Below are 22,324 nucleotides of genomic sequence, written 5' to 3' on the forward strand. Positions count from 1 at the left end.
CATCTCTTCTATTCCTCCAAAAAAGCTGTCCTCTAATCTTCAGAAAATTAAACAATATGAGGGTGAATCTCTGAGAGATTATATCGCTTGATTCAACACTGAAGCAATACGAATAGAAGACCTGAATCATGAAACATGTGAGACTTTAAAAAAAGGCATAAGGAATGTAAAATTTTCAAACTCGCTCATAAAAAACCTAGTAGTTGACTATTATCAGTCGATGCAAAGGGCCTAGAAGTACATCAGGTTGGATGACAAATGATAAGCTCTCAGGGAAGAGAGGAAGTCCAGGCAAAACAATGAAAAGAGATAAAATAAGAAAAACTATAGCTCGAATTGGACTTACCATTCGGATATAAATGAAGAACGAAATAGAACAATATTCCATAATTATATATCTTTGAACGAGCCCAAATCTAGAGTATTTATGTAGATACAGAAAAATAGTAAACAGGTTAAATGGCCGAAGAAGCTTAACCCTGATATTGCAGGAAGGAGAGATAAGGGAAAATTTTACAGGTTCCACAAGGACCATGGACACACGACCAATGAATGCAGTGTAGGATGCCAAAGAGTTGGTTTAGAAATGCAAGAAGTGCCAATCATACAGTAATATTTCTTGACAGCCAACAGAAAAACTTTCAACCATCAGCAGCCCCTGACCCTTCTATCAATGGGGCATTGACATCCCCAAACCATTTCCCAAGGCATCAAGATCCCGCAAATATGTCATCGTCGCAATTAATCACTTCACCAAATGGCTAAAAGCAGAAGCATCACAACATGTAACAGTAGACCGAGAAATCACTTTCATTAGAGAAAATATTTTTTGCAGGTTTGGAGTTTCTAAAGTCATCATAATAGACAACAAAGACACGTTTGCAAATAAAAGTTTCAAAAAGCTATGTACTAAGTGTTGGATTGACCTAAAATTTACCTCAACTTACCACCCTCAGATGAACAAAATGACCGAAGTCACAAACCGAACAACTCTTCATGGACTCAAAAGGTAATTAGGCAAAGCAAAAGGAGCATGCCCCAACCATCTGCCAAATGTCTTATGGGCCTACTGAAATACACCAAGATCAGCAATAGGAGAAAGGCCATTTTCACTTACGTATGGCTCAAAAGCAGTAACATTATTATAAGTTAACATTCCATTAGCCCAAACAGAACACCTTGAGGAAGCCCTGCAAGAGAAAGATCTACGATTTAATCTTGATGCAGCAGAAGAGCTAAGACAAAAAGCATTTATTCGGATGGCACAATATAGGCAAAAAATGATCAACATGCACAATAGGAAAGTTAAAAACCGAGCATTCATGGTCGAAGACTTAGTTCCTAAATGAGATGACATCACCGGGGGACTAGCAAAATTAGGAAAGTTAGGATGCAATTGGATCAGACCTTATGTTATTTCAAAAGTTATCCGCCCAAGGACTTACAAGTTAGCCAAGATAAGCGGGAAAATACTATCTTGAACTTCGAATATCTATAATCTTCACAAATATTATTAATAAAAGAATTTTTTGGTCAACTTTTAAAGTTTCAAAGGGTGCTTAGCCCATCCATGGCGATAGTCCACTAAGTTAATAAACTAAGGGTGCTTAGCCCATATATAGTGATAGTCTATCAGGCTAAATAATCTAAGGGAACTTAGCCCATCTATGGAGATAGTTCATCAGGCTAAATAATCTAAGGGTGCTTAGCCTATCCACAGCGATAGTCCACTAAACTAAATAATCTAAGGGTACTTAGCTCATCCACGGCGATGTTCGCCAGGCTAAATAATCAAAAGACACTTAGCATATCCATGGTGATAGTTCACCAGGCTAAACAATTAAAGGATATCTACAAAGTCCAAATTAAACTAAGAAAGCTTAGTCCGTCTTAAGCCCAGACTACTAGACAATGATGTTTTCCAAACACGTTTACTTAATTGCAACACTCAAAACGAATCACCAGTTCAAGAAGGTAATTTACTTTTTCAAAGGAAGTTCTATTGTTAGTTAGATTAATTGTGGACCAAACAAAATAAAGTCATTTATGGAAATGAAAAGCTCGAACATCCATTAAAAAATAAATAAATAAATAAATAAATTATTATTTACACTTTATTATGATGGATAACTTCGCTAGGCCTGCGTGTCTGAGCATTTAATATTTTCATTTCTCACAAACAAAAGCAAAAGGTAAAGATGAAGAAAAAAGAGATTGTTCATCTATATTAAACCTTTTTTTTTTAGTACAAAATTTTTAGGCCGAGGGGCTTACATCATCACCTGCACCCCCTTGCCCTTCCTCTCTATCTCCCTCCCCTCCCCCAAGGTTCTCAACCCAGGAGAAATCATCTATTGAGAAGCGCTTCTTCAGCTTGATGACCATATTATTCTGTGATTTGACATAAATTTCAACTATCTGGTCATCAGTCAATGCAAGCTCTCCCTCTACAGCCTTGATTTTCTTGTTCAGATCAGCTTGTATGGATGAGTGACTCTCCCAAGTAGCAGCTAATTCATCCTGAAGAGTAGCAAATTGTTCTTTCATCTGTTAAAGCTTGCCCTCCAAGTCTTTCGCTCTCTTCTCGGAAGTAGCCACAGCATCAGCCAGCAAGTTCATCTCGGTCTCCTGGGAATTAACCCAACCACGTAATGCCCAGTTCTTCTCCTATAAAACTTAAGTGCATGCTAACTACTCCATCAAGAGAGACACTGAGTGAAGGGCTAGATGGTCATCATGCTTCCCCTCCAATCGAGCTTGGTCGAGCAGAAGCGTGTATTTCTTGGTGAACCAGTTGGCCAACTTCAAATTGTCGACCACATATTCACTGACCAAAGCTTGCTTGACTGATTGTTTACGCGATGGAGGAGCAGCATCAGTTTGTTTGGGCTTTGGACAAGAAGTCTGGGTCTCTGGGGCTGGAAGACTTGAAGGTAGAGAAGAGGGTGGATCAACTCTCACTCTTTTTCAGTCCAAAGGAGAGGCATCTTCCACTGGACGAGTAGCCTTCTTCTTCTTATGGATAAGTTGTTCAATATTTTTCGCCTGCTGCCCATATCTGCAAAAAGAAAAGAATTTAAATAAGTAAAAATAACTAAGAGAAATGCAAAAGTATTTAACCTTAAGCGGCAAGTTATTGTAATGTTAGGCCACCACAAGAACCCCGGTCACATAAGAAGACTCCCACCAATTGGCCTTGGCTTCAAGCAATGCTTTTGTTGAAATTTTGTCCTCCTGAACAATGGTTTTTATTTCCCTGACCACCACTTTTTTCTCGGCATCCAGTCTTATTTTCCCCACTCTTTTGTCCACCAGACAATTCCAATACGTCTGGATCCCACCCTAGCGCTCATTGACAGTATCTTCAATAAAGAAAAATCTATCTTTCTATTTATTCAACGAGAATGGAAGACCAACAAATAATCCTGTAATGCCCTCACTTTAGGTAGTCCGTACATTCTACTGTTCTGAAGACTAACGTCTGTTCGGACAGCCAGAATATCTAGAACTACAGTTAAACTAGAGTGAGGAGACATAAATTGATGAAATAAAAACCAGAAAAAATTAAGGGAAAATAAAAGGAATGAAATGTCATTAGGCTAAAGGAGCCGGGACTCCAACAATGGGTAACCGTATCGAGAAGCGACTATAAAGACAGTTGACAAATAATCCTGTAACGCCCTCACTTTAGGTAGTCTGTACATTCTACTGTTTCGACTACTAATGTTTGTTCGGACAGCCAGAATATCTAGAATTACAGTTAAACTAGAGTAAGGAGACATAAATTGATGAAATAAAAACAAAAAAAAAATGAAGGGAAAATAAAAGGAATGAAATGTCATTAGGTTAAAGGAGCCGGGACTCCGGCAATGGGTGACCGTATCGAGAAGCGATTATGAAGACAGTTGCTGACCCTAGACCCATGAGAAACCCTATAAAATAAATATTTTGGATTAAATTGAAGGTTTTGTGAGGATTAAATGAAATTAAAAATGTCAAAGAAAATTCAAAAAAATTTGCTAATCGGTAAAGGGAAATTAAAACCCGATAAGCACCATGAAAGGCATTTTGATCATTTCACCCTCAGTGTTGAATTTTGACCTAAATATCAATTAAAATGAGAGAGATTAAAATACATAAAATAAATTAAACTGTGAATTTATGTATAGAAATGGGAAAAGAAAAGAAAAGAAAAAGAAATAAAATAATTACTTAAGAATGATGTCATAATGACATCAATGAATAAATTCGACCCAATGGAAATTTAACAACCAATTAAAAAAGGATAAGAAGAAAGTTAAAAAGAAGACAAAATTAAATAAAGTGGTCTTCTTCTTCTTATGTCTCCCATGGCCGAACCACTTGGTCCCTCTCCCTCTTCCATTTTCTCTCTTCCCTAGCTCAATATCTCCCCCTTTCTCACCATATTTTCTATAAATTCCTTCATTAAAAATTGTCCGTACAGCATAAGGAAGATTGTGGCTGCCAAGAAGTGAAGAAAAATTAGAGTTTTCACAAGTCCAAGAAGTGTCCACAAGAGGTTAGTGCACTACAAGCTTTCCTTTCACTTCTAAGTGTAGTAAGCATACCAAATTAGGTTGGAAATTCATGAAATTGAAAGAAATTGATAAGGAATCAAACACCCCCAAATTCGGCAGCCATGATGAAGAGTAGATTTTGATGTTTTTAATTCATATAAATTGGTGTAGTGATGATGCTTGATAAGATGATATGCATTAGAAGTTGAATGAATTGAGTTTGCACAAATTGGATAATTGAAATTAGGGTTTTAACCATAAATTGGGAATTTTGTGCTATGGCTGCAATTTGACCTTGTTGAGATGAATTATTGATCTTTAGTAGTGCTATGAATTCCATTTGAAGTTTGGGAGTCAGAGGAATTGAAATTGGGAGTGCATATTTTCATACAGGTTGTGGGACTCTTGAGTCCAGTATTGTTTTTAAGCCATAACTTAAATTGTGTTGCTCTAATTAGAATGAGGCCAATTGGAGATGAAACTAGGGTCAAATTGCCCCATTTTTCATGAAGAAACCATCCTCAAAACTGTCTCCAAATTGACCTAATTACTACTTGAATTCGGATGACCATAACCTAAATCTATAAAAACGACCAAATAAACAGTACATGTTCATTTGGCCATAAATTCTTCTAGAAAGGTCAGAATGACCTGATTTTTATACCATTGGAAATGTTAGACATAGGAGTACATTTTTCATGAAGATCACAGAACCCAGATCTATCTCTAACCAAATCAAATTGTTAGCATAAATTAAGTTAACAAAACTGTCCAGAACCAAATTGTCCAGAAATTCTGGACTTAGGCATACCTGACCAGTTTTGGTAAAAAGGCCATAACTTGGTCTACAAAAATCTAAATGTAGTGAATCCAATTTAAAAATTTTCATAAGATATAAATCTACAATATTGGTGTTTGGACCAAAACCCGGAACCCAAAGAAACTAGGTCAAATGGCTAGAATAATTCAACACATCAAAACATGGAATTTGACTAAACTACACTTGACCCTAGAACAGTGTTTTTATCATATCTCCCACTAGGAAACTCCAATTAGGATGAGACAACCTATTCTGAAAACCTAAGAGACTGGGCTCCAAATTTTGTTTAGGAACCTTCCTCAGATTTTGAGTTTAAGAACCCTAAAATGGGAGACAAACCCACTGACCTGAACCTGGAATCTTGTAGATACAGGGTACCTAAGTCCAGGTCAGTTAATTTGCTATAATTAATTTTACAAAACCTAAAAAATTGTAATTCTTAAATTTGAGTGATCCTAAGACATACGGTAACAACTTCTATGAAGAACATTAGGCCTAAAAGTGGCTGTAATATATCCAAATAATTAGGGAAAAATTGGCTCCAGAATCTGCCTGGTTCTGGAACTAGAGTGAGTTAATGAACCAGTTTTTGTAATTTGACCATAACTTGAGTTCTAAAACTCCAAATAACATGATTGAAAAAGGAAAATAAAGATAAGACATAGAGGAACAACTTCCATGAAGGAAGCATAGTTAAAGAGTAGCCACATCTTGGCCAATTTGCTAGGAGAAGATAAGACATCAAATCTGGACCTAAAGAAATGTGACACCCCTTACCCGTGTACAGTATATCCGAGTAAGCTATGTCACACGGTGTACCGGCACACTCTATTTTAACTTAATTAATTTTTATAATAGTTTTGAATTTAACTTGTGAAATATAATTTATTTAAGCCTTTTATTACAATTATAAATTATTTGAGGTTCCGAAAATTTTATAGAAAATCCGGCAGAGTACCGGCTAAAAATGGAGAAAACAGTTCTTCGGAACCTGTGAAAAACACTCCCAAAATCATTTCCAAACAATCCCAACTCCATTTTATCAACAAAGTCTCAATATGATTTTCAACAACCTTTTCATTACTCAAACATTCATTCCTCATGATACTCATATACAAGCAATAAATAAATACTCAAATTTTACATTCATAACTACAATTTTTCATTATTTACATTAACATCAAAATACATTACATAAGTTCAATTACATATGAGAAAATAAAAATTAGTTATAAAATACCAAAATGAAACCTAGTGTCCTACCAATGCACTGTGGATGGTGAGGTGACACGGACACTATGCAGAGTCGCAGGATAGTCTCACCCGATGCGGTCTACTGGGCTCTCGATCAAGATTCTCCAACCTCACGCTGGCAAAAGCAACGCGCTAAGCAATAATGATTAGTGGTGCAAATAATAAAATAAAAAGAAATAGCAGAAAATAAATATGTATTGAATGTATCGATGTTTTATTTGTTTTGTATTTGTATATACATTTATTTAATTAAATTTGTCCACTTTCAGTCATTTGGTTTCACAAGTAAACTATACCGACGATCGATCGATAAACGGTAACCGCACCGTATCTAGTACTCGCCGCCACACCATCGGTCACATGTGCATCTCCTTGTGCAACGTAATAATAAGTCAGAATGACAATAGGCACAAGGCCAAATATCAACACAAGGTCAGAATGGCTAAAAGCCATGAAATCACGAATGGCATAATGCTATGTGCGATCGCTAACTGAACCCTATTGGCATGCCAAACTATCCAAACCAATCTTGTTAGGGATACTAGGGCATTTGATACTTTTGAATTCTTCAATTTTTGAATTTCAAGTTTTTGTGTCACTATTCACTTCATTAGTCAACAAAAATGTTGATTTTTGGATAGAAAATAGGTGCATTGGTTTTAACACTCCCAATGTACCACATTTTACATTTAAAACTTGTCTGAATTTATCACCAATACCATTTCTAAGCTTAGCACTAAGGGAGCAGAATTTTCAGTTTTTGCACCCCAATTTTACTGTTCCATTAGTGACTGTACAGTGAAAATTTGAGGAAATGGTAAACATGAAAGTTGTTCCTTATTTTGTCTAGTTGAATTTCTTTTTTTGAATCACTCCATTTGGAGTTTTGTAGCTCCAGATATGGTCCAAAAAACAACAGCTGGCCGGATTGCAAAACTGCAGAATTGACCATATCTACAGTGCAGTGAACAGTGATTGCCACTGCCTTGTTGGATAGGTTCTGGTCATAATTTGGGGTAGGTTTCTTCATGAAAGTTGTTTGTCTATATCTTATCTTGTTGCTGTAAAAATGTCAGGTCAATTGGGCCATTCTACAATGAGTTATGGCCAAATGAACAGTTACTATTCATTTGGTCATTCTGCAGAATCTGATTTCAGGGTATCCGGATTGGGGCCAATTTTTGGTCCACTTGCTTTGGTCTTTTGGGCATGGTTTCTTCAGCAAAATTGTGCCATTATATGTCTAGTTTCATGTCTAATTGGCCAAACACCAATTGAACCTACACAGCCAAAGTTATGGCTGTCCAAGTGGGCTGGAATCACAGCCTCACCTGCTGCCCTCACTAGGCAGCATACCATTTCAGTTTGTAACACTCTAGCTCACTTTAAATTATGGTCAACTTACCTCAAATGGTCACTAATTGACCATTAGAATGTTCACTCATCATTTCATAAGCCAAGTCCAAATTTCACTCCCAAACCCTAGCTCAAATTCAAGGTTCACACAAGTTACCTTAGTTAACTAACTAATTCATTATCCTTATATTTATATACTTTAAACATGATCTCTAGTTCACTCCAAGTCCATCAAAAACACTCAATCTTGTTCCTTCCTTAGGGCTGCCGAATTCTAGGATATACATACACATAGATTTTATCCACTTAATTTACAAATTGTTACTTATTTTAGGTCTCTAACATGGAAAGAGAGAGACGTATGCATAATAGGCACTAACCTCTTGTAGGGCAGAATTTTCCCAAGCTTGACTTCACTTTCTTTCCTTTTCTAGGCTGCCAAACACTCCTCCTTGGTGTGGGTATAATTTTTAGTGAAGAGAGGATAAGGTTTTGAGGTGAAATAAGGTGAGGTTTGGGAGCTTTAGTGAGATTTCATGGTGGAATGGTTATGGAATTTGAGAGCTACGGGTGGGTTTTGTGAAAGTGATGGCTGCTGGAATTTTTAGGAGCTTTTGCTGTATTCTTATCCATACTTTATTGGTTAATTTAAGTGTTGATTAAATGTGATTGGTGGGTAAGTGTTTAATGACATCATATGATGTCATAATTGGTATTTTCTTTCATTTTCTTTTCTTCTTTTCTCTACTCATTTTCAATTTAATTTTTAGCAATATTTATTCATATTTTAGATCATAATAATTATTTACTTAACTGGACAAGTCGGCCAAAAATCGCCTCTGAAGGCAAAATGACCAAAATGCCCTCCGTTTGGCTTAACGGGTCAAAATTGTCTGTACCGATAGCAAAATTTTTCTAAATATTTTCTTAGCATTCTAATGCCATAGGAACCTCAATAACCCTTCTCTGGAGTCCCAAAAATTATTTTATGAATTTTCTCTCGGGTGTAGGGCTCCTAGTTGCGAGAACCGCAACTTCCCACTGGGTTACCCATCGCTTGGGCACCAGCTCACTTGACTTAGTTGTATTTTATTTCTAAAATTTTTACTAAATTTTTCTTATTAATATTTGAGTTAATTATGGTTCCTGACTTTAGTTTAAATATTTTTCCGGATGTTCTATTGTCCGACCGACACCGGTCACCTAATAAGAGAATGTACGGAGTTGCTACTGGAGGGTGTTACAACTCTTCCCCTCTAATTTAAATTTCGTCCTCGAAATTTACCTGATGCAAACAGTTGAGGGAACTGTTGCCTCATCGTCTCTTCACTTTCCCAAGTTGCCTCCTCGGTGTTGTGGTGCCTCCAAAGCACTTTCACCAGTGGAATCTGCTTGTTCCTCAATTCTTTTACTTCCCGAGCTAGGATCCGTAGAGGTTCTTCTTCATATGTCAAATTCGGTTGTATTTCAATTTCTTCCCTGGAGATGACATGTGAAGGAACTGAGCGGTATCTTCTGAGCATGGACACGTGGAATACATTGTGGATCTTGTCTAGCTCTGGTGGTAAAGCTAGCCTATAGGCTACTGGACCCACACATTCAATGACTTCATATGGGCCAATGAACCTAGGGCTCAACTTACCTTTTCTTTCAAACCTCAATACCTTCTTCCACGGTGACACCTTGAGGAACACTTTGTCGCCGACCGCATATTCTATTTCTTTTCTCTGTGTCGGCATAAGATTTCTGTCTGCGAGGCAACCTTCGATTGGCTTTGATTAGTTTTACTTTCTCCTCGACTGCTTCACTGTGTCCGCCCTACCGCTTGTCTTCACCCAATTCAGTCCAAAGACACCTGAGTTCTACATTTCCTCCCATACAGTGCTTCATACGGGGCCATTTGGATGCTAGCTTGGTAGCTATTGTTGTATGCAAATTCTGCCAGTGGGAGGTATCTATCCCAACTTCCCTCAAATTCAATGATACAACTCCTCAAGATATCCTCAAGGACTGACATATATTTCATGTAATTATTATCATTTTAATTCAATATTTGTATTAATTCCAATGGTTTCAATTGTTTACCTCTATTACTCTTTCTGATTGCCCATCCGTCTGAGGATTGAAAGTCAGGAAATGGAGTTGTGTACCCAAGGATTCATGCAACTTCTTCCAAAATCTCGATGTAAACCTTGGGTCTCGATCGATATGATGGAAAGTGGAATTCCATGCCTAACTATCTCATCGATATACACTCGCTAACTTCTCCAGTGAGTAGTCACCCTAATCGCGTAAAGTGTGTCGACTTTATCAATCTATCTACTATCACCCATACTGCATCATGTTTCTTCTGGGTGAGAGGTAGACCACTTACAAAATCCATGGTGACCCGATCCCATTTTCATTCTGTATGCGTATAGGTCAGAGCAAAACCCGATGGAACTTGATGTTCTGTCTTGACTTGTCGACATGTCAAGCATTTAGTCACATAGTCACTATGTCCTTCTTCATACCTGTGCCACCAATATCAAGCTTCGGATCATGATACATCTTTGTACTTCCCGGTGCATAGCATAAACACGGCATGTGCCTCTTTCGAATCATCGCTTTAATTCCCATTGTCCGTACACATACTCTTCCTTTGTAATACAGATACCCATCTGCTTTCACCTCATAGTCAGTTGTTTTTCCCTCTGAGATTTTGCTCATAATAGCCATTAGCTTCTCATCTACCTTCTGCCCATCTAAAATCTGGTGTAGTAGGTTTGGCCTCACTTGCAACTCAGCCAAAATAGCTCCATCTCGAATTAAAGTTAGACGGGCATTCAATGATCTCAAAGCTGTGATGGACTTTCTGCTCAAAGCATCAAGAACTACATTTGCCTTCCCGTGATGGTAGTCAATTACACAATCATAGTCCTTCAGAACTCAATCCATTGTCTCTCGCCTAAGGTTGAGCTCCTTCCGAGTTGGCAAATATTTGACTTTTGTGGTCCGTAAATGTAGCACTTTTCACCATACAAGTAATGCCTCCATATCTTCAAGCGAAGATAATTGCTGCAAGCTCTAGATCATGGGTAGGGTAATTCTGTTCATGTGGCCTTAGTCACCTGGAAGCATAAGCGACCACCTTCCTCTTGCATCAATACACACCCTAACCCATTATGTGAGGCATCACTGAGACCACAAAGTCCTTTTCTCGACATTGGCCGTGTTAACACCGTGCCTCTGTCAACATAGCCTTCAACTTCTCAAACTGGTCCGACACTTGTTATTCCAACAAATCGACATTCTTGTGTAACAACTTGGTCATTGGAGCAATATTAAGGAAAATCTCTTCACAAATCTTCAGAATACCTACTAGCCCCAAGAAGCTTTCGACCTCGCTTGTATTCCCGGAGGCTTCCATTCTATCATCGCTTCTATTTTCTTGGGATCCACTTAATCCCATCACCGACACTATGTGTCCAAGGAATGCAATCTCATTCAACCAAAAGTCACACTTGGACAACTTAGCATACGCCTTCTTTTCTCTCGTGGTTTGCGTAACAATCCTCAAATGCTCATCATGTTCTTCCGGTCTTGGAATACACCAAAATATCATCAATAAAGACCACTACGAACCGATCTAAGTGTGGATGGAAGATACGGTTCATAAGGTCCATGAATGCCGGTGCATTTGTTAGCCAAAGGGCATCACTAGAAACTCATAATGCCCATATCGGTCCCGAATGCGCTTTGGCACATCTGCATCCTTCACCCTCAATCGATGATACTCGATTCGAGATCAATCTTAGAAAATACTCGCTTCCTTCAACCGATCAAACAGATCATCAATTCTAGGCAACGGATATTTGTTCTTCATAGTTACTTTATTCAATCGCCAGAATCGATGCATAGCCTCAAAGTCCCATCCTTCTTTTTCATAAACAAAGACCGAGCTCCCCATGGTGACACATCGGGCGTATGAACCCCTTATCAAGCAACTCTTGCAATCGAAGTTTTCAACTCCTCAATTCTGGGTGCCATCCTATAAGGAGCAATGGAAATGGGTGTCAGATCTGCAGTTGTCTCAATAGCAAATTCAACTTCCTTTCTCGTGGCAAACTGTAATTCTTCAGAAACACATCCGGGAAGTCTTTACTGTGGGTATGTCACTCAGTTTGGCTTAGCTCGCCTAGTATCCACCACATGTGCTAGGTAGGCTTCACACTTTTCTCATCATTCTTCTTGCAATCGTGGTCGAGATGACATTGACAAGAAATCATCCTTTCACCCACAACCTTGATCTTATTACCTCGAGAAGTTTTCAGAGAAATTCTCTTCAATTTACAATCAACTATTGCCCGATGACGTGACAACCACCCATTCCCAAAATCACGCTAAACTCATGGAAGGGCAACTCAATCAGTCCGCCAAGAATTCACACCCTGAATCCTTAAAGGGCAACCCTTGTACACTTTGTTTACCACTACACTGTGGCCCAATGGATTAGTGACCAATGTCTTGGTCACTCTCCCTACTAGTATCCCCTTTCTACGGGTAGGTTGATGCAGATGTATGAATGAGTGGATCCTCGATCCACCAATGCATGCACAGTGTATTGTAGAGGAGAACGCACTCGATGACGCCCGGCATCTTGCTCCTCCCGGCTCTAATGGCATAGGCTCGCAGGTGGTCTTATCGTGCCTCTCGCCGGCTTAGATGCAGTGCCTCGAGATGATCCCACACCTGATTTGCCGATTTCCTACCCTTTGTGGTGAAGGAGCAGTCTGTCGCTTGTGTTGGAGCAAACGTAGTAGTTCTGCGTGGATGCTTCTTCAATCGATGCTCTGACCCACACCTAAGCAGCACCAGCCACTCTCCAACACTCCTTATGCCATTTCGTGCAATGTGGACATGCAGAAGATGCCGGGTGGTCCTCAACCCCATCCTCGGAGAGCGCCCACCGATGGTGTGGACTGACCTCTTCTAGGGGTGAATCGTGGCCCGGCCCCCGAGACCGACTCGACCTTGTGGCCGACTGAACTCGTGTGTGGACCCTTGAACTTCTTCCCAAATGCAGGAGATGAACTAGACCGACTGGCCCCTCTTCTGCTGTCTCTCTTCTAGTCCGCTCACTTATTCTAACCTTTTCGACCTTTATTGCAGCCTTCCACTAACTTGGTGAAGTCCGTGATTCCCAAGGCGTTGATCATGATCTTTATATTATCATTCAATCCTCTTCAAATCTCTTACATCTTTCACCGTTAGGGACTATCTCCTTCCATAGCGGCTCAATCTGAGGAATTCCTTCTCATACTCGCCACCGACACTGTCTCGCCTCAGTTAATGAACTCTCTTCTTCTCTCTTCCGTATACACTACCCACATATTTCTTCTTAAATTCGAGAGAAAGAAGTCCCAAGTTACTATTTCTCGGTCAGATTTCATGGACACATGATCCCACCATTCATATGCATCGCCTTGCAAAGAAAGATACAAAGCCTTCTAGATGTTGCTCTGTAGAGCAGTGGAGTTGTTTTAAAACTCGCTGCTCTGCTCAACCAATTTTCTACGCAATGTAATCATCTTCTCTCTTGCCAAAGAAGTCCACCGCTCCAAACTTTCTCAATTTTTCCGTGTGATTTTGGTTGTGGAGGTGGTGGTGGTGGTGGCATTACTACCATTTGTTTGAAAAATTCAGCCATTTGTGGAACATGGCTGTGGAGGCCGAAAGGTGCTCGCTTGAGCCGGGCGGAGCAGTTCTCCCATACCCCGCCTCACCGGGCTGCAGTGGAGCATGACTCTCCACTTCCTCCTCAACTGCCCTCTGAGATGTAGGGTCCATATCCTATTCAAAATAAGAAAAACAAACAGATCTGCATTAGTGTCACCTCGACTCTTACAAATGCAATGCATGGTATGGACTCAATCTAGGCCCAGAAATGCCTAAACCGTGCTCTGATACCACTAAATGTGACACCCCTTACCCGTGTACAGTATATCCGAGTAAGCTATGTCACACGGTGTACCGGCACACTCTATTTTAACTTAATTAATTTTTATAATAGTTTTGAATTTAACTTGTGAAATATAATTTATTTAAGCCTTTTATTACAATTATAAATTATTTGAGGTTCCGAAAATTTTATAGAAAATCCGGCAGAGTACCGGCTAAAAATGGAGAAAACAGTTCTTCGGAACCTGTGAAAAACACTCCCAAAATCATTTCCAAACAATCCCAACTCCATTTTATCAACAAAGTCTCAATATGATTTTCAACAACCTTTTCATTACTCAAACATTCATTCCTCATGATACTCATATACAAGCAATAAATAAATACTCAAATTTTACATTCATAACTACAATTTTTCATTATTTACATGAACATCAAAATACATTACATAAGTTCAATTACATATGAGAAAATAAAAATTAGTTACAAAATACCAAAATGAAACCTAGTGTCCTACCAATGCACTGTGGATGGTGAGGTGACACGGACACTATGCAGAGCTGCAGGATAGTCTCACCCAGTCTGCGGTCTACTGGGCTCTCGATCAGTATCTCCAGAACCTACGCGTGGCAAAAGCAACGCGCTAAGCAATAATGCTTAGTGGTGCAAATAATAAAATAAAAAGAAATAGCATAAAATAAATATGTATTGAATGTATCGATGTTTTATTTGTTTTGTATTTGTATATCCATTTATTTCGTTAACTTTGTCCACTTTCATTCATTTGGTTGCCCAAGTAACCTATACTGGACGACTGGACTGGACAAACGGGTAAACTGGCACTGGGTATCTAGTACCTCGGGCCGTCACACCATCGGTCACATGTACATCTCCCGGTGTACAACAGAACAGCTAATAAGTTGTAATAACAATAGGCACAAGGCCAAATATCAACACAAGGTCAGAATGGCTAAAAGCCATGAAATCACAGAATGGCATAATGTCATGTGCAGTACTGCTAACTGAACCCTATTGGCATGCCAAACTATCCAAACCAATCTTGTTAGGTATACTAGGGCATTTGATACTTTTGAATTCTTCAATTTTTGAATTTCAAGTTTTGGTGTCACTATTCACTTCATTAGTCAACAAAAATGTTGACTTTTGGATAGAAAATAGGTGCATTGGTTTTAACACTCCCAATGTACCACATTTTACATTTAAAACTTGTCGAAATTTATCACCAATACCATTTCTAAGCTTAGCACTAAGGGAGCAGAATTTTCAGTTTTTACACCCCAAATTTACTGTTCCATTAGTGAATGTTACAGTGGAAATTTGAGGAAATGGTAAACATAAAAGTTGTTCCTTATTTTGTCTAGTTGAATTTCTTTTTTTGAATCACTCCATTTGGAGTTTTGTAGCTCCAGATATGGTCCAAAAACAACAGCTGGCCGGATTGCAAAACTGCAGAATTGACCATATCTACAGTGCAGTAAACAGTGACTGCTACTGCCTTGTTGGATAGGTTCTGGTCATAATTTGGGGTAGGTTTCTTCATAAAAGTTGTTTGTCTATATCTTATCTTGTTGCTGTAAAAATTTCAGGTCAATTGGGCCATTCTACAGTGAGTTATGGCCAAATGAACAGTTACTATTCATTTGGTCATTCTGCAGAATCTGATTTCAGGGTATCCGGATTGGGGTCAATTTTTGGTCCACTTGCTTTGGTCTTTTGGGTATGGTTTCTTCAGCAAAATTGTGCCATTATATGTCTAGTTTCATGTCCAATTGGCCAAACACCAATTGAACCTACACAGCCAAAGTTATGGCTGTCCAAGTGGCTGGAATCACAGCCTCACCTGCTGCCCTCACTAGGCAGCATACCATTTCAGTTTGTAACACTCTAGCTCACTTCAAATTATGGTCAACTTACCTCAAATGGTCCCTAATTGACCATTAGAATGTTCACTCATCATTTCATAAGCCAAGTCCAAATTTCACTCCTAAACCCTAGCTCAAATTCAAGGTTCACACAAGTTACCTTAGTTAACTAACTAATTCATTATCCTTATATTTATATACTTTAAACATGATCTCTAGTTCACTCCAAGTCCATCAAAAACACTCAATCTTGTTCCTTCCTTAGGACTGCCGAATTCTAGGATATACATACACATAGATTTTATCCACTTAATTTACAAATTCTTACTTATTTTAGGTCTCTAACATGGAAAGAGAGAGACGTATGCATAATAGGCACTAACCTCTTGTAGGGCAGAATTTTCCCAAGCTTGACTTCACTTTCTTTCCTTTTCTAGGCTGCCAAACACTCCTCCTTGGTGTGGGTATAATTTTTAGTGAAGAGAGGATAAGGTTTTGAGGTGAAATAAGGTGAGGTTTGGGAGCTTTAGTGAGATTTCATGGTGGAATGGTTATGGAATTTGAGAGCTACGGGTGGGTTTTGTGAAAGTGATGGCTGCTAGAATTTTTAGGAGCTTTTGCTGTATTCTTATCCATACTTTATTGGTTAATTTAAGTGTTGATTAAATGTGATTGGTGGGTAAGTGTTTAATGACATCATATGATGTCATAATTGGTATTTTCTTTCATTTTCTTTTCTTCTTTTCTCTACTCATTTTCAATTCAATTTTTAGCAATATTTATTCATATTTTAGATCATAATAATTATTTACTTAACTGGACAAGTCGGCCAAAAATCGCCTCTGAAGGCAAAATGACCAAAATGCCCTCCGTTTGGCTTAACGGGTCAAAATTGTCTGTACCGATAGAAAAATTTTTCTAAATATTTTCTTGGCATTCTAATACCATAGGAACCTCAATAACCCTTCTCTGGAGTCCCAAAAATTATTTTATGAATTTTCTCTCGGGTCTAGGGCTCCTAGTTGCGAGAACCGCAACTTCCCACTAGGTTACCCATCGCTTGGGCACTAGCTCACTTGACTTAGTTGTATTTTATTTCTAAAATTTTTACTAAATTTTTCTTATTAATATTTGAGTTAATTATGGTTCCTGACTTTAGTTTAAATATTTTTCCGACGTTCTCAATGCCCGACCGACACCGTCACCGATGAGAATGTACGGAGTTGCTACCGGGAGGGTGTTACAAGTAAAGTTCAAGATATTATTTGATACATGACATGTAAATTACCTATATGAATTGCTAAATGCATAAGTTACATGAAAATGAAGGGGGAATTTATTTTCTCACTATAAATTGACATGAAACTACTATAAAGCACTAATAGTGCATGACATGAAATTATAAGATCATAAGTAATTAATAACATTTAATTTGCCCAAAGTATACCTAGACTTATGCATATAGCTTAGATCAATTGGTATACCAATTACGGGCTACAGATAGCAGCACTGCCCACAGGAATAATCATTGATAGATAATATATGTCTGAGATGGTTATTCTACTGGCTTTATGCCTACCCGTTGGGCATTGTGCCTGATTTTATTTATGGCTTTATACTTGCCTGCTGGCCTTGTGCCTGACATGACAAATGTATACATGTTAGACATACGAATGTTTAACTAGTATACTTCTATGTATCCAGTCTTTATAGTTTATTATAGGTTACTTGGGCACAGATAAGAATAATAAGTCTTAAATTTAAATAAGTACATGAAGAGGTCACAGGTATGAATAATAAGACTGAACATGGAATAAACGAACAGAAAAGATCCTCATTAACTTAATTACTTCCAAAGTTCTATAAACATGTAAAAGATTTTAAATTCATGATATTCTATATTTCTTTATAAAGTTATACGTAGAATAATGATTTCAATTGTTAGTTATTTTTATTTCAATTATTGCACCACTAAGTAGAAATACTTAGCGCGATAGATTATTTCCTCGCGTAGGTATAGGAGACCACCACCACCACCAGCAGCAGCAGCAACAGCAGTAGAGCACCGATAGAGGATTGATCATATTCGCTACAGTGTCGGTGTCACCTCATCAGTTATTTTAGTCGGGCTCATGTATATATTAGATGTTGCATTTTGATCATTGTACATAAGTAAACGTTATAAATCATTTTGAGATATGTAATTAAATTTTTGGATTGTATATAAATTATACATTATTGTATGTAAATGTTATATGAATGAAATGAAATTTACCTTTGTAACACCCTCACTGTAGCAATTACATACATTCTACTGTTCCGGTGACCGGTGTCGGTCCGGACAGCTAGAACGTCTGGAAAAATAATTAGACTAAAGTGAGGAACCATAATTAACTCAAATATTAATAAGAAAAATTTAGAAAAAATTTTAGAAATAAAATACAACCAAGTTAAATGAGCCGGTGCCCTAGCGATGGGTAACCTAGTGGGAAGTTGCGGTTCTCGCAACTAGGAGCCCTAGACCCGAGAAAAAATTCATAAAATAATTTTTGGGACTCCAGAGAAGGGTCATTGAGGTTTCTATGGCATTAGAATGCCAAGAAAATATTTAGAAAAATTTTTCAATCGGTACAGACAATTTTGACCCGTTAAGCCAAACGGAGGGCATTTTAGTCATTTCGCCTTCAGAGGCGATTTTTGGCCGACTTGTCCAGTTAAGTAAATAATTATTATGACATAAAATGTGAATAAATATTACTAAAAATTAAATTGGAAATGAGTAGAGAAGAAAAGAAAAGAAAATGAATTAAAATTACAATTTTGACCTCATGCTTATGTCACTAAGCACTCCCACCCAATCACCACTTGACAAAATAAATAAAAGGGATAAAAATGAAGCAAAAATGAGATAAAAAGAAAAGAAACCAGCAGTTTCCTTCTTCATACGGGCTGAATCAAGAGAGAAAGAGAGAGAAAAGGAAAAGAAAGAAAGAAAGGAAGATGGAGAAGGAGCTGAACAGTAGCAGAAATAAGGGTTCAGCAGGGCAGTATATTTCTCTTCCGTCCAGGTGAGTTTGGCTCAACATCTACGGCTGATTTTTGGATATGTTTGAGGTATGTATGTGTGGAAGTTATGGTTAAAATTTGGTGATTTTTCAACGGTTGGATTTGGAGAAATATATTGTTGAACACAGGCTGTCTGTAGGTTGAATTCTGAATTTTGGCTACTGAAATTTGAGAAAAATAAATAGTTAGGATGCTTATAAAATTATGAAATTTGGTACAAATGATATTTGGGATGTTGAGGCTGCTGTGTTAAAATTTGGTGAATTTTAGACTTGTGGTTTATGAGATATAAATTGTTTTGCATGAGCTGTCTAAGTAAGACTGATTTCTGCAAAAATTCAGATTTTGAAGGGTTGAATGAATGTTCTGATATCTCATGATATTGAGATGATTTGATGCTAAAATTTTTACTGATATTGTATAGGGATGTCTTGAATATATGGTTAAAATTTGGGACTTATCTAACGGTTAGATCATTATATATAAATTTGAATGCACAAGCTGCTAGATTGGGTATTAATGGGTTGTGGATTTAAGATTTATGATAGGAGTTTAGTCCAATTTAAGGGGAAATGCTGTTGAATTTTTATTGGATATTTAATTTAGGAAAGTGAAGTTAAAATTGATTATGATTATTATGATTCTAGGAGAAATCTTGAAGAATAACAAGCTCAAGGTTGGTTTCAAAAAGGTTAGTGCTAATTCATCCTTAAAACTTTGTATATATATATATCATGTGGAGTATGAAATGAGGGTGAAATTAAGAGAATTGAAACAAGTTTGCATGAATAAATTCCACCAATTTTGGCAGCCTTAGGATACATTAGGGTTTCATTGATTAGATTGAGTTATAGTTGTACATGGCTGCCATTGAACATAAATTAGATACTTTGATTCATTGATTGCATGTATATGGAGAATTGAAATGGTAGAGTTAGGGTTTGGGCACAAATTTGAGATTTTGTTTATGTAATGATGAAAGTGAGTTTTAATGGTCAATTAGTGACCATTTGGTTATGTGTAAACAAGAAATGAGGTGGTTTTATTAGTGGGATTTAGGTTTAGTGTGGCTGCCCTAGGTGACCTGCAGGTGTGGCTGTGAGTCCAGCCTGTTTGTACAACCATAACTTGAAATATAGAGGTCCAATTGGTACAAGGCCAATTGGACATGAAACTAGACACATAATGGCATAACTTTGGTGAAGAAACCATGCCCAGAAAACCAAACAAACTTGACCAAAAGTTTGCCCCAATCCGGGTGTCCTGCAACCAGTTTCTGCAGAATGACCAAATGAACAGTGATTGTTCATTTGGCCATAACTCAGTGTAGAATGGTCCAATTGACCTGAAATTTTACCAGCAATAAGCTAAGATATAGACCAACAACTTTCATGAAGAAACCTACCCCAAATTATGACCAGAACCTATCCAACAAGGGAGTTGCAGTCACTGTTCACTGCACTGTAGATATGGTCAGTCCAGAAAAATTCCAATCCGGCCAGTTGTGGTTTTTGGACCATAACTTGAGCTACAAAACTCTAAATGGAGAGATTCAAAAAAAGAAATTCAACTAGACAAAATAAGGAACAACTTTAATGTTTATTATTTTTCCAAATTCCCACTGCAACAGTAACTAATGGAACAGCAAAGATAGGTATGAAAACTGAAAATTCTGCCCACCTAACTTTAAGCTTAGAAATGGTATTGGCAACCAATACCAACAAATTTTGAATGCAAAATGTGGTATGTTGATGATATGAAAACCAATGTACCCATTGCCTATGAAAAAGTCAACATTTTTGTTGACCAATGAATGGAATAGTAACACTAAAACTTAAATTCCAAAAATTGTGAAACTTAAAAGTGTGAAATGCCCTAGTATACCTAACAAGATTGGTTTGGATAGCTTGGCATGCCAATAGGGTTTTGATAGCAATACTGTGTATTATGTATGGCTTCATTGCCATTCTGTGATGTGATAGCCTATGGCTATACTGATTATGATGTTTTACTTGGCTTTATGCCTTATTGCTTTTATGGCTTATTAGCCATTCTGTTTGCACACCGCGAGACACATTGTGACCGATGGTGTGACGGCCCGAGGTACCTGGTACCCAGTGCTAGTTTACCCATTTATCCAGTCCGGTCAATTTGTATAGGTTACTTGGGCATGGAAAAGTATAACTGTAATTGAACTGATTATTAAAGAAAATACGAAAATTAAATATCAGGAATGATTACAATAAAATACAAAGAAGCTCAAGATCATGAAGAAAATAATTAACAAAATGCATGAAGAAGTTAATATCATAAAACATAATTAGCCCTCGACTAAACAATAAGTTAGAAATTATTCATTTCTTATGAACACAATAGCTAGGAAATTATTATTTTTATTTGCATATTATATTTTCTTGTATTATTGGCACCACTAAGCTTTATGCTTAGCGCGTCGCTTTTGCAACGCGTAGGCATCAAGATTTGGACAGAGGGCCCAGAGACCACAGTTAGGTAAGGCCGTTCATAGATTCGCATAGTGTCCGTGTCACCTCACGTACTACAATTGCATTGGTAGGACACTAGGTCCCATTTTGTATTTTATGATTTTTGTAAATTTTGTAATTAAACTCTTATTTTATCATGTGTATTTGAAACAAATGTAATATAATTTTGTATTAATGTAAGTACTTGTAATTTGTGATTATAAATAACATATGAGAATTTATTTATGATTTGAGTCTAATGATGATGTGAAATGAATGAATGACAAATAGAGGAATTGTTAAGAAATTATTGTAAATTGATGTGATACAAATGGAGTTTGTGAATGATTGGAAATTATTGGAAGTGTTTTTAAACAGGTTCAGAAGAACTGTTTTTCCACTTACAGTGCACTACGGATTTTCTATAAAAATTGCGTAAAAATTTAGATTTATAAAAAATTGTAAACAAATAATTTAAAAGGGATAAATTGTAATAGAACTATGAATTGGTGCTCCGGCACACTGAGTGGCATAACTTGCTCGGCTACACTGTAGTCGGGTAAGGGGTGTCACAACCTTCTTGAAAATTTTATGAATAATGAGATGATATGACATGACATATAGAAAGAATGAGATGGATAGAATAATATATGATATGAAATTATTTTTAACAGGTGAATGGTGGAACCCGCCATGCACTAATAAAACAGAGGAGACTATGTCTGGGTCTCCACAAAAATAAAATACGAATAAAAAAAAAAGTTTCCCACACATGGAATAATATAAATAAATGGAATTTAAATTAATACGGTATAGGACAAGATAAGATAGGGTGCTCCGACACCGAATGTAGCACACCTTACTCGACTACACTGTAGACCGGGTGAGGGGTGTTACATTTAGTAGTATCAGAGCAAAGGTTTAGGCGTTCCTAATCATAGGTAAATAGAAAGATATAGTGTGCATTGTCACACCTTACTCCTC

This window comes from Hevea brasiliensis, chromosome 1 (genome assembly GCF_030052815.1).
Source record: "Hevea brasiliensis isolate MT/VB/25A 57/8 chromosome 1, ASM3005281v1, whole genome shotgun sequence".
Lineage (NCBI taxonomy): Eukaryota > Viridiplantae > Streptophyta > Magnoliopsida > Malpighiales > Euphorbiaceae > Hevea > Hevea brasiliensis.